General features: G+C 40.4%; 1 pseudogene; it reads right to left on the reverse strand.

The window, feature by feature from the left end:
- Positions 1-8,927: 8,927 nt before the first annotated feature.
- Positions 8,928-9,194, reverse strand: LOC114024546 (annotated as a pseudogene).
- Positions 9,195-9,642: the final 448 nt, after the last annotated feature.

Raw genomic sequence — 9,642 nt, forward strand, 5'->3', positions numbered from 1 at the left:
AAGTCAGGGAGCATGAACTAGTAACAAAAAGGGAGTCTTTAACAATTGATCAGGAAAGTCCACTCAGCATTACAGAATTATAACTATCCCATATCAGAAGCTAGAGAGTTTCATCAGCCAGTCCTAATTAGAACTGAGCGCAATTTCAAGCTTCAGTGTACCAGAGCAGTGTAACAGACAGTCCTGAGAGAGCTGGGCCATAGGCTCCTCTGGCTGTTCAATCTGGGACTGCAAATAGATCAACTTACCTAGAATATAGCGTGAAGGAGAGGGAGAGAGGAGTAAAACTGGAGAGATCAGATAAAAGAGGGTTTCTGACATGTGCTCTGGAGGAAGGAGGGACTCTTAGGCTAAGGTGAGGAGGAAATGCATTGCAAATGTGGGGAGCCACTCACACAAAAGACATGAAAGTAGAAGATGCTATGTCACAATACAGGGAATAATGAGCAGGAAGATTGACTTTAATTTGTTGTTTAGTTTTTTCCGTTGCATCTGACTCTTTGTGAATCCTTTTGGGGTTTTCTTGGCAGAGAAACTGAAGTGGTTTGGCATTTCTTTCTTCAGCTCATTTTACAGATGTGGAAACTGAGGCAAGCAGGGTTAAGTGACTGACCCAACTTGTCTGAGGCCAGATTTGAACTTAGATCTTTCTGACCCCCGGCCTGGCACTCTATCCACGGTGCCAGTTGGATGTAACTTGAACTAAGACTGGCATGTTAGGTGGGAGCCATGTTATGGGGGGGTGGGGGGGCGGTTTATATACCAGATTGAGTACTTTGCATTTTGTTCCAGAGGAAGTAAGGCGTCACTGAAGAAGTATGGGAGTACTTATATATGTAATATGCTTGTATCTGTGTGATAAGAATATTAATTTGGCAGCTGTATGAAGGATGAATTGGAGAAGTGTATATGAGGGATAGGGCTTTCACTTCTATTATCTGCAGTTTTGTAAATATCTTCCAATAATTGCTACTTTTTCACGTTTTCTTTCTGATTGAGATTGAGAAAAATAAATAAATCAAGTACAATCAACTCTTTACTATACAAATACTGATTCAGGTCAATTCCTGTCAATCATTGAGAAAAATTCCTTTATAATAAAATGATTTCCAAAGCTCTCACCAGTGACTGAGATTTCCAGGAATATTTGATGCAATGGCATTAGTATAACAAAAGATTTTGGATAGTTCTCTGCATTTAGTTTTGAAGTGATTTGACATCCATAATAATAGATTGACTCTGAGGGGGTTATTAATATCCTAGGCTTTACATCCAAGGGCTGGTAGAGCCTTTGTTGCCTATGCTGTAGAGAAAGCATGTGGTAGGATATGGACGACAGGCTAGAGGAGGTTTGTGAGGCTTACACAAAGGTAATGGGATTCTGATGAAATCAGAAAACAATGCCCATATTTAGATGAATTCTGTGCATCCCAGGCTTCTCCTAAGGATTATGCTTAAAGTACTAGTGCCAAAGGTTATGGGGTCCCCATAGCCTGTGCCTCTGAATCCAAGGGAGGTCTCCCAGTCGATCTTCCTCAGGGGGTCTGCTTTGACTCACACAGATCAGAAGGCAGCAGCACATTAGAGTGAGAAAGTGTGTTTTGGACAGAGCTATGAATTTAGAGTCTTAGAACCTGGGTTTGGTACTCAGCTTTGCTACTTAGTACCATGAGTAGAGACTTAGACAAGTCACTTAATGTCACTAAGCCTCAGTTTCTTTTCATCTCTAAATCTGATGAAAAGAAAATCTGATGACTGACTTTTAGAGCTCCACTATCTCTCCTTCAGTTTATTTCCAATCATTCAGGTGGTTAGGACAGAACTTAGTTTCCCTAGGAAGAGGTTGCAACATAGAATGGCAGCATACTTTCTGTATTCTGTCTGCCTCTCTCCTTGGTTGGATGGACCTTTGGGGTTTGGGGAGAGAGGAAGTTTGCAAGAAGAATCATTGAGGCCAGGAAGCAAGAGAGAGTTACCAATGAAGGAAAGGCTTAATAAGGTTATTGAGAAATGCCAGGGTGACATGATGACAGATAAAGGGGATGAAGTGAACTTAAGAGAAATATTTTTTAAAATTTTTTTATTAATTTATTTTGATTTATCAATAATCACTTCCATATGCTTTTGAGTTTAGAATTTTTCTCCCCCTTCCCACTACCAAGAGAAATATTTTTTAAAAATATTCAAGTTATTTCATGTTGTTGGGGCCTCAGTTTTCTCATCTATAAAGTAAGTTCTAAGGCTGATTCTATGTTTAAGCTTTAATGACTTTTGCAAAATAATGGTAGAAGGCAGTAGAGGGCAGCAAAATACTTCTGCAGGTACAGGTTGCTTAGGTCTTTTTTTTAAAAAAAGAAATATAAGAAGCTCAAAAATCTTACAAGGTGCTCATCTCACACTTTTGGAAAATTCTTAGTATTTAAAAAGACTAAATTCAAGTGACCAAACACCCAGGGAGTTCCCTGAATAGCTTGAAGAACATATAGGGTGTGGAGCCTTTGGCTCTCTGATTATACCCCCTTTTTCCTGCCTTTTATTGTTGTTTAGTGGATTAGTTGTACCCGACTTTTGTGACTCCATTTGGAGTTTTCTTGGCAAAGATACTGGAGTGGTGTGTCATTTCCTTCTCCACCTTTTTTGTGTTAGGCCCCCATGATGGACAATTTTGTTCGCATCTGACCTCTGGATTCAATATTGGTTGTTGTGTTTATTCTGAGTTCAGTTGTCTTTTTGGGTGTAATAGGGAGCTGATGAGACATGGTATGTAATCATGGAGAGTAATTATCTTGACTTCCTTCTCCCTAACAACCCTTGGTGTCTCCACTAAAGATGGAAGACTGGACCAGACAGGAAAATCTATCCAAGAATCCTGTGTCATTCTGTGGTAAGAGACAAGTAATATTCCTTGAAAAAAGGCACATTATATTTTTCTTTTAAAACCTTTATTAAACTACTTGAACAGCAATGTTTTCAGAGGGGTTTCCCCAATGACAAAATTTCCAAAGATTATGCTGAAGATGGTATAACATTAATAACTCATATTTTTAAACATATTTTCAGACGGATAATTTTAACCAGTTGGTTTGTATTATCTGTATTTTTAATGAATATTTTTCAGATTATATTGAAATATGCAAATGATTTGTGATCTCATTCATATAAATGCTGCTTCCACTGATGAAGATCCCAACCAATGCATGCTTCGTCAGCCTGTGCCTGGAATGGACGTCCTTCTTATCTTCACTTCTCAGAATCCCTGGCCTCCTTCAAAGCTCAGTTCAAACTCTCCCTTTTCCCCACCACCCTGACCTGGTAAAGAGTTGGCTCCTGGGAACTTGCCAGCAAGTATCCTGTTCCTACTTCCCATAACATTCATCCCCCTTCCTAACCCTACACCTCATGCTAGTGAGGAGATAAGACAGAGACTTGCTTGTAGGACCTCCTCTTCCCACCTTCCCATTCCACACCCCACTTAGAAGAGCCTGCACTACCAGTGGAGACTTTCTCTTCCAAGGCCTTCCTCAATCACTGCCTGTTCTGCCCCTAGAAGAGCTGTTGGTTGACTAAGGCACAACACCCCTGGACTTTGCCCCTTTGCTTCAAACTACCAATAGCTAGAAAATGGAAAATAGAATTCATCTCACACTTCTGGTGAAGATGACAGCATAAAAGGATCAATGGGAACCCAGTTCTCTTTCCCACAGCCTAGAAAAAGATTGGAAGAGGACCCCAAGTGAAACAACAGTGAAGAAAGCCCCTTTTACCCTGAGCAGAAGTAAGGACTCTCATTCAATCTAGAATTGTAGGGGGAAAAGAAGGCCAAAAGATGAGTGATCAGAAGCAGTGACTGGGAGAAGGGCTATATAAGGAAGGTAAACAGAAAAAACAAATGAACCACTAAACAAAATAAGAAATACTATGGATTAAGCAATGCTCAAGATGTAAATGCATACAAAGAAAGCATCTTCACCACAAATATTAATAGATCCACAGAGAAAAAACAAATGTCTTGTTCACAAGGAATGTAAGAATGGTCATAGGAAATACAAGTGATTCAAAGATAAATTAGAATTGAAATAGGAGCTCTAGAGAAAAAAAATGGAAAGAGAACACATAGTTCAGGACAGAAGGTAGAAAACTTTACCCATGACTCCCTGAAAAATAGAATGGAGCAGGAAGAACTTATGATTCTGTGAGAAAATACAAAAGGAAAGTTACCACCACAAAATAACAAAAAAGAAGGTTGACAGGGCATATAGTAGGATTAAGAGAAAACTGTTGTATAATCCACTCATATTCTCTGAGTCAAGAGAAAGTAAGGACAGATCCCTTTTAGTGAACGAAAGGGAAGACACAGCCAAACTCAATGAATCTACAAGCATTTATTAATACCTATTAACTGCCAAGCACTGGGTATTTTTCCTTTAAGATTTTGTCCCACAATATCTAACTTTGGGGTTAAGTACAGGCACTTTTTTTTCCCTCTTCCATCTTTCCACTGAAAACTGCTCTCTCTATTACAAAAAATCAAACTCTGTTGCAGATGCAGGATGCAGGATGCAGGAACTAGTTACAGATTCAGCGAGTCCTGACAGGGGCACAGAGTTTCCTTCCACATACTGGTGTTCTGTTTTTGGTTCTCCTTACTCCTGAGAAAACCTTTCTGTTTTTGAAAAAGTAATGGAAAATGAAGGATACTATTGCTTAAATATAGGTGGGAAAGGATGCCAGGGAAGAAATAGGAATACACACACACACACACACACACACACCCAGCATTTCAATCTCATCATCATTCTCACTTTCCTCAGGCTTTTTCAAGTGAATATATTCTGTTTAGACATGAATATCTTTTGTATTACGAACAAATTTTTCAGAGGCATTGTTATTCCAACATGCTGTAGTGAAGAGGGAGGAGAAAAGAATTCAAATATCTCTCTAAGGGCCCAGCTTATTTCCAGAAAGAACTTTAAGCACTGATGAAAAGAGAATTTTCTTGCTGAAGGGACCACAACAGCCCTGCTGAATCACAATCTTAGATTTCCAAAGAACCATAGTGGACATCTAATCTAACCCATATCCCCCTAAGAATCTCCACAACATACATGATAACTGGTCATCAAAATTCTGTGAAGACCTCCATTGAGGGAAAACCTACCACCTCCTGGGATAGCCTGTTCTGTAAAGCTCTAATTGTTAGGAAGTCTTTCCTTACCCTAAGCCTAAATTTATTTCTTTGCAACTTTAAGCAGGTGGTCTTACTTCTAGTTAGGATTGCAAGTCACTGGGGATTGAGATATTTTGGTGGTTAAAGCCACCTCCTATCCCTGGCCACTCAGGCAGCAAGAACATAATGGTTTCTTTGTTTCATGAATAACAGAAGCTTTTGCATTAGTGATGTGGTTTCTGATAGTCTCAGTTATATCAAAAACAAAATGAAAAGCAAACCAAAAAATCATCTAGTCCAGAGGATATGGTGCCTTCTCAGAGCTGGGGGATTTTCTAATCCATGCTGGTAGCACTTGCCACCACCCAAACGTTATCTCTGGAGAAACAACAGAAGGTCTTGACACTCAAATGAACCAGAAGCAGGACCCATACAAATACCAGGTATCCTTGCTGTGTATTCAACAGTTGTACATAAACCCTGTTCTTTTACATCAGTGCTTGTGTCAGGTCACTCGTTTGTGCCAGCCAAATAACGGGGCTTAGGACAGCTTCCTCATCTATCTAACAGAGTGCCACAAGCCAGAGGAACAAACAGGGAGGGGACTTTCCCCAAGAACAAAAATTTAGAGGGGTTCGGGCTGGATAGATGTAGTGGTAGTAGAGCTAGTGACAGTGTGGTGAGAATAGTTAGGGGAGCTGTGTTGTTGGGGCTCTGTTTCTCAACTGGAGGCTCTTAAGAGCCTGGTCCATAGTTAAACTAGCTTTCATCTTAAACCTTTTTCTTTTCTTCTCCTTCCATATTCTGGCTATCCCTGAGGCCTGGCTCCTTTCTGATGATACAGCTTCCCTGGATACCCTTTCTAAAATTGGTCACAATTTCACTCATACCTTCTGACTCATTGGTCATAGTGGGAAAGTTGGAATACTGTTTGCTCCCCAAATGTTTCTTCCATGCTCTCCCTCTACCACCTCCCTTAATAACATCTCCTTGTTTGAGGTTCATACAATCCATATTTATCATCCAATTAAGTTCTGGTGGCTATCGTCCACCAACCTTTAGAACACTCTCCTTCCTTCCTCAATGAGTTTAGTGCATGACTTACACACTTTCTCTCCTCAACTTCTGCTCTCCTATTTGGGGACTTCAACATACACACTGACACTCCTTCAAACATCCTAATCCCCTAGTTCCTTAATTTATTAATTTTTCTTTCAGCTGAGAACCTAGCTTTATAATTCACCTAAAAACTGAGGCCATTCAACAAGAAATCACCCTTCTCTCCTTCTCTTCATCTCTCATCACTAAGATGCCTTCTGCCACTTCTTCCTCCTTTAATCCTGTGTCATGTGAAAAAAATGACCCTTCTTGCCAAAACAAGTACAAGCAATCCAATTTTGTCCTGTCTTCTCCAGGAGATTGCCCCCTCTCCCATCCCCACTCTCTCATGTTCTTCAGTCTTTTCCTGTCTATTGGCTGCATTGTTACTGTCTATAACATGCCCAGGTTTCTCCCTCTCCCACCTCCTCGAACTCCCACTTGATCCATTCATCCCTGCTAGCTATCATCCTATATCTCTTCTCCCTTTTTGGGCTAAACTCCTTGAGATGGATATCTACAATAGATGCCTCTATTTGTTTTTCTCTCACTCCCTTACCTCTCTGCAAGTCTGGCTTCCAATCTCATCATTCAACTGAAATTGCTCTCTCCAAAGTTACCAGTGATCTTTTAATTGTTAAGTCTAGTGGCATTTTCTCATTCTTCATTCTTGTTGACCTCTCTGCAGCCTTTAACACTGTCATTCACTTCTCTTTAATACTCTCTTCTCTCTAGGTTTCCATGACATTACTTCATCTTGGTTCTACTTCTACCTGTCTGACCATTCCTTCTCAGTCTCTTTTGTTGGATCTTTATCCAGGTTATGCCTATTATCTATGGATGGCCCCTAAGGCTCTGTCTTGGGCCTTCTCCTTTTCTCCCTCTATACAATTTCACTTGATGGTTTCATCAGCTTCCATGAATTAGATTATCATCTCTATGCTGAAGATTCTCATATTTCTTTGTCCAGCCCTAACTTCTAGTCTGGCATCTCTAATTGCCTATTGGGATTTTTAATTGAATGTATCATAGACATCTTAAATTATTCAACATGTCCAACATTGAACTCATTATCTTTTACCCCCCAAACCCTTCCCTCTTCCTAATTTTCTGATGATTGTGGAGGGTACCACATCCTTCTAGTTTTAGTTAACTTGTTTCAGTTGGGTCTGATTCTTCATGACCTCATTTGGGGTTTTCTTGGCAAGGATACAGGAGTTTGATATTTCCTTCTCCAGCTCAATTTACAGATGAAGAAACTGAGGTAAATAGGGTGAAGTGACTTGCCCAGGGTCGCACAGCTAGAGGCCATATTTGAACTCAAGAAGATGAGTCTTCCTGACATCAGGCCTGGCACTCTATGCACTGTACCACCTAGCTGCCATATTTCTAGTTACTTGTGTTTATAATATAGATGTCATCCTTAACTCCTAATTTTCTCTTATTATCCCCATATCCAATCAGTTGCCAAGGCCTATTATTTATACCTCAGTAACATTTCTCATATATACCTGTCTTCTCTCCTCTAACACTTCCAACCTCCTGGTACAGGCCTATGCATACAATCAATTGAGTTGCTTCTATGGAACTTCAACTCCAGTATGTCATGGTCACATGATTAGTGTTCAGTAAAGTCCAAGGGAAAGATGGGGCAAAAATGGTACTTTTTGTTGGGTGAATCCCACAGTAATCCATAACCCCTAGATAATGAATTGGTATTGACCTTAAGAGAGAGAGGTAGAACTGCAGGAGAGAATGCTGTTGACTCTAGGAATTATGGAGAGCTCACCAGTGTGGATGGGGCAGAGTTTGGGGGAAGGGAGAAATCTCCTCTCTGGGCTATGGAAGCTGTACAAAACAAAACGCTGAATAATTTCCTTTCAAAAATTGGATTCTTCCTCCATAGTTGTCTCTCTTTTATTTTGCCAAGGACTCTAGAGAGAGTAACTGTAGAACTGGTTAGCTTTATTTTTAAAGACAACGTAGAGTATGGCTCATCCTTTAGCTAACTACCTTGTTCGTCCTTTGTTTCTTTTTTTTTTTAATTTTAAACAAGAAGTTTATTTAAACAACAAGATGTTTGACTTGAAGGGAAAACTATCTAGGATCATTTTTTTATAGTAATTTATCCCTACTGAGAGACAGAGATAGCCCTCCATGTAACAACTACATACAAAAAAGTTATAAAATTGTCCTTGGTTTTACAACAATAAAGAAAAACATTGATCCAAGCAAACAAAGTATGCAAGGATTTTTTTGTGTTTTTTTTTTTTGTTGTTAAACAGTGAGAGCAAAATAACTTACTGGGATATAAAGATAAAAGTTGAATGAGCATGCCACTAATGGAGAAAAGGGATATTTTCACAGAACCAGTTTGTTTTTTCCCCTCCGTTTAAATTATTCAATTTGATGTTGATCATAACACACCATCGACCATTTAGTTAAAAAAAGTTTGCATTATGCCTGTGTACATACACCAGTTACTTTATGTACAATAAAGGAATGGGGGAAGGGAATCAAAGAAGAGAGAAAACTATATTGTAGTAGTCAGGATGTGGATGAAGCAAATCTTGGTTTTCTAATTGTGAATATATTGTTTCCTTGGGAGCACAGTTCTGGAGTTGAGTTGCATGTTCTCTTTTTAGCAAGCGCCTCCTGCCTGCTACTGGAATACATCAATTGTATCTTCACCCTCCATTTCCAACTGTGCAGGTGTGTCTGTTTCATGGACTGGTTGCCCACCAAATTGGAATCTGATCTGCCTCATTGACAAACCCTGTCGTTCACAATAGGCTTTCATTAGTTCAGTAAGTGGTGTGTGCCTCTTAATCTTAAATTGCACCACCAAACCATTTTGCCCTGCCACCTTCAAATTAACGTGGCTGTTGTTTTCAGTCTTGATGCCTTCCTTCGACTTTTCATCGGCCATGGTGAGTCTGGGGGTCTCCTCAGCTGCCTTCACGAAAGAGGCACCAGGATGGTCCGCTCCAAGGGAACAGGGGGAGAGGCAACAGCGGCAAGAGCAGGAGCAGGAGGAGGAGGAGGAGGAGGAGGAGGAGGAGGAAGATGGTGGTGATGGTGAGGAAGAGGAGGAGAAGAAGAAGGAGGAGGAGGAGGAGGAGGAGGCAGCGGTGGAGGTATCCGTACTTTGTTTTCTAAGAGGACCGATGACATCATGGAGTGATGTCTTGACTTGGGTTTGGATCGGATTTAAATGAGGCAGAGTTGGCCAAAGCCCAAAATCATCAAAGCCTAGTGGCAGGACAAAAGTCAGGACGATGCAGTGGATGCAGTGTTTGACCTTGGTGTCTTTGATGTCTGACCAAGCTCTAAGTGCCCCACAGTGCCTGCCTCAGCCACCTTCATGGCCATTGGAA

The sequence above is a fragment of the Vombatus ursinus genome, unplaced genomic scaffold, assembly GCF_900497805.2.
Source record: "Vombatus ursinus unplaced genomic scaffold, bare-nosed wombat genome assembly UNPS02014821.1, whole genome shotgun sequence".
NCBI lineage: Eukaryota > Metazoa > Chordata > Mammalia > Diprotodontia > Vombatidae > Vombatus > Vombatus ursinus.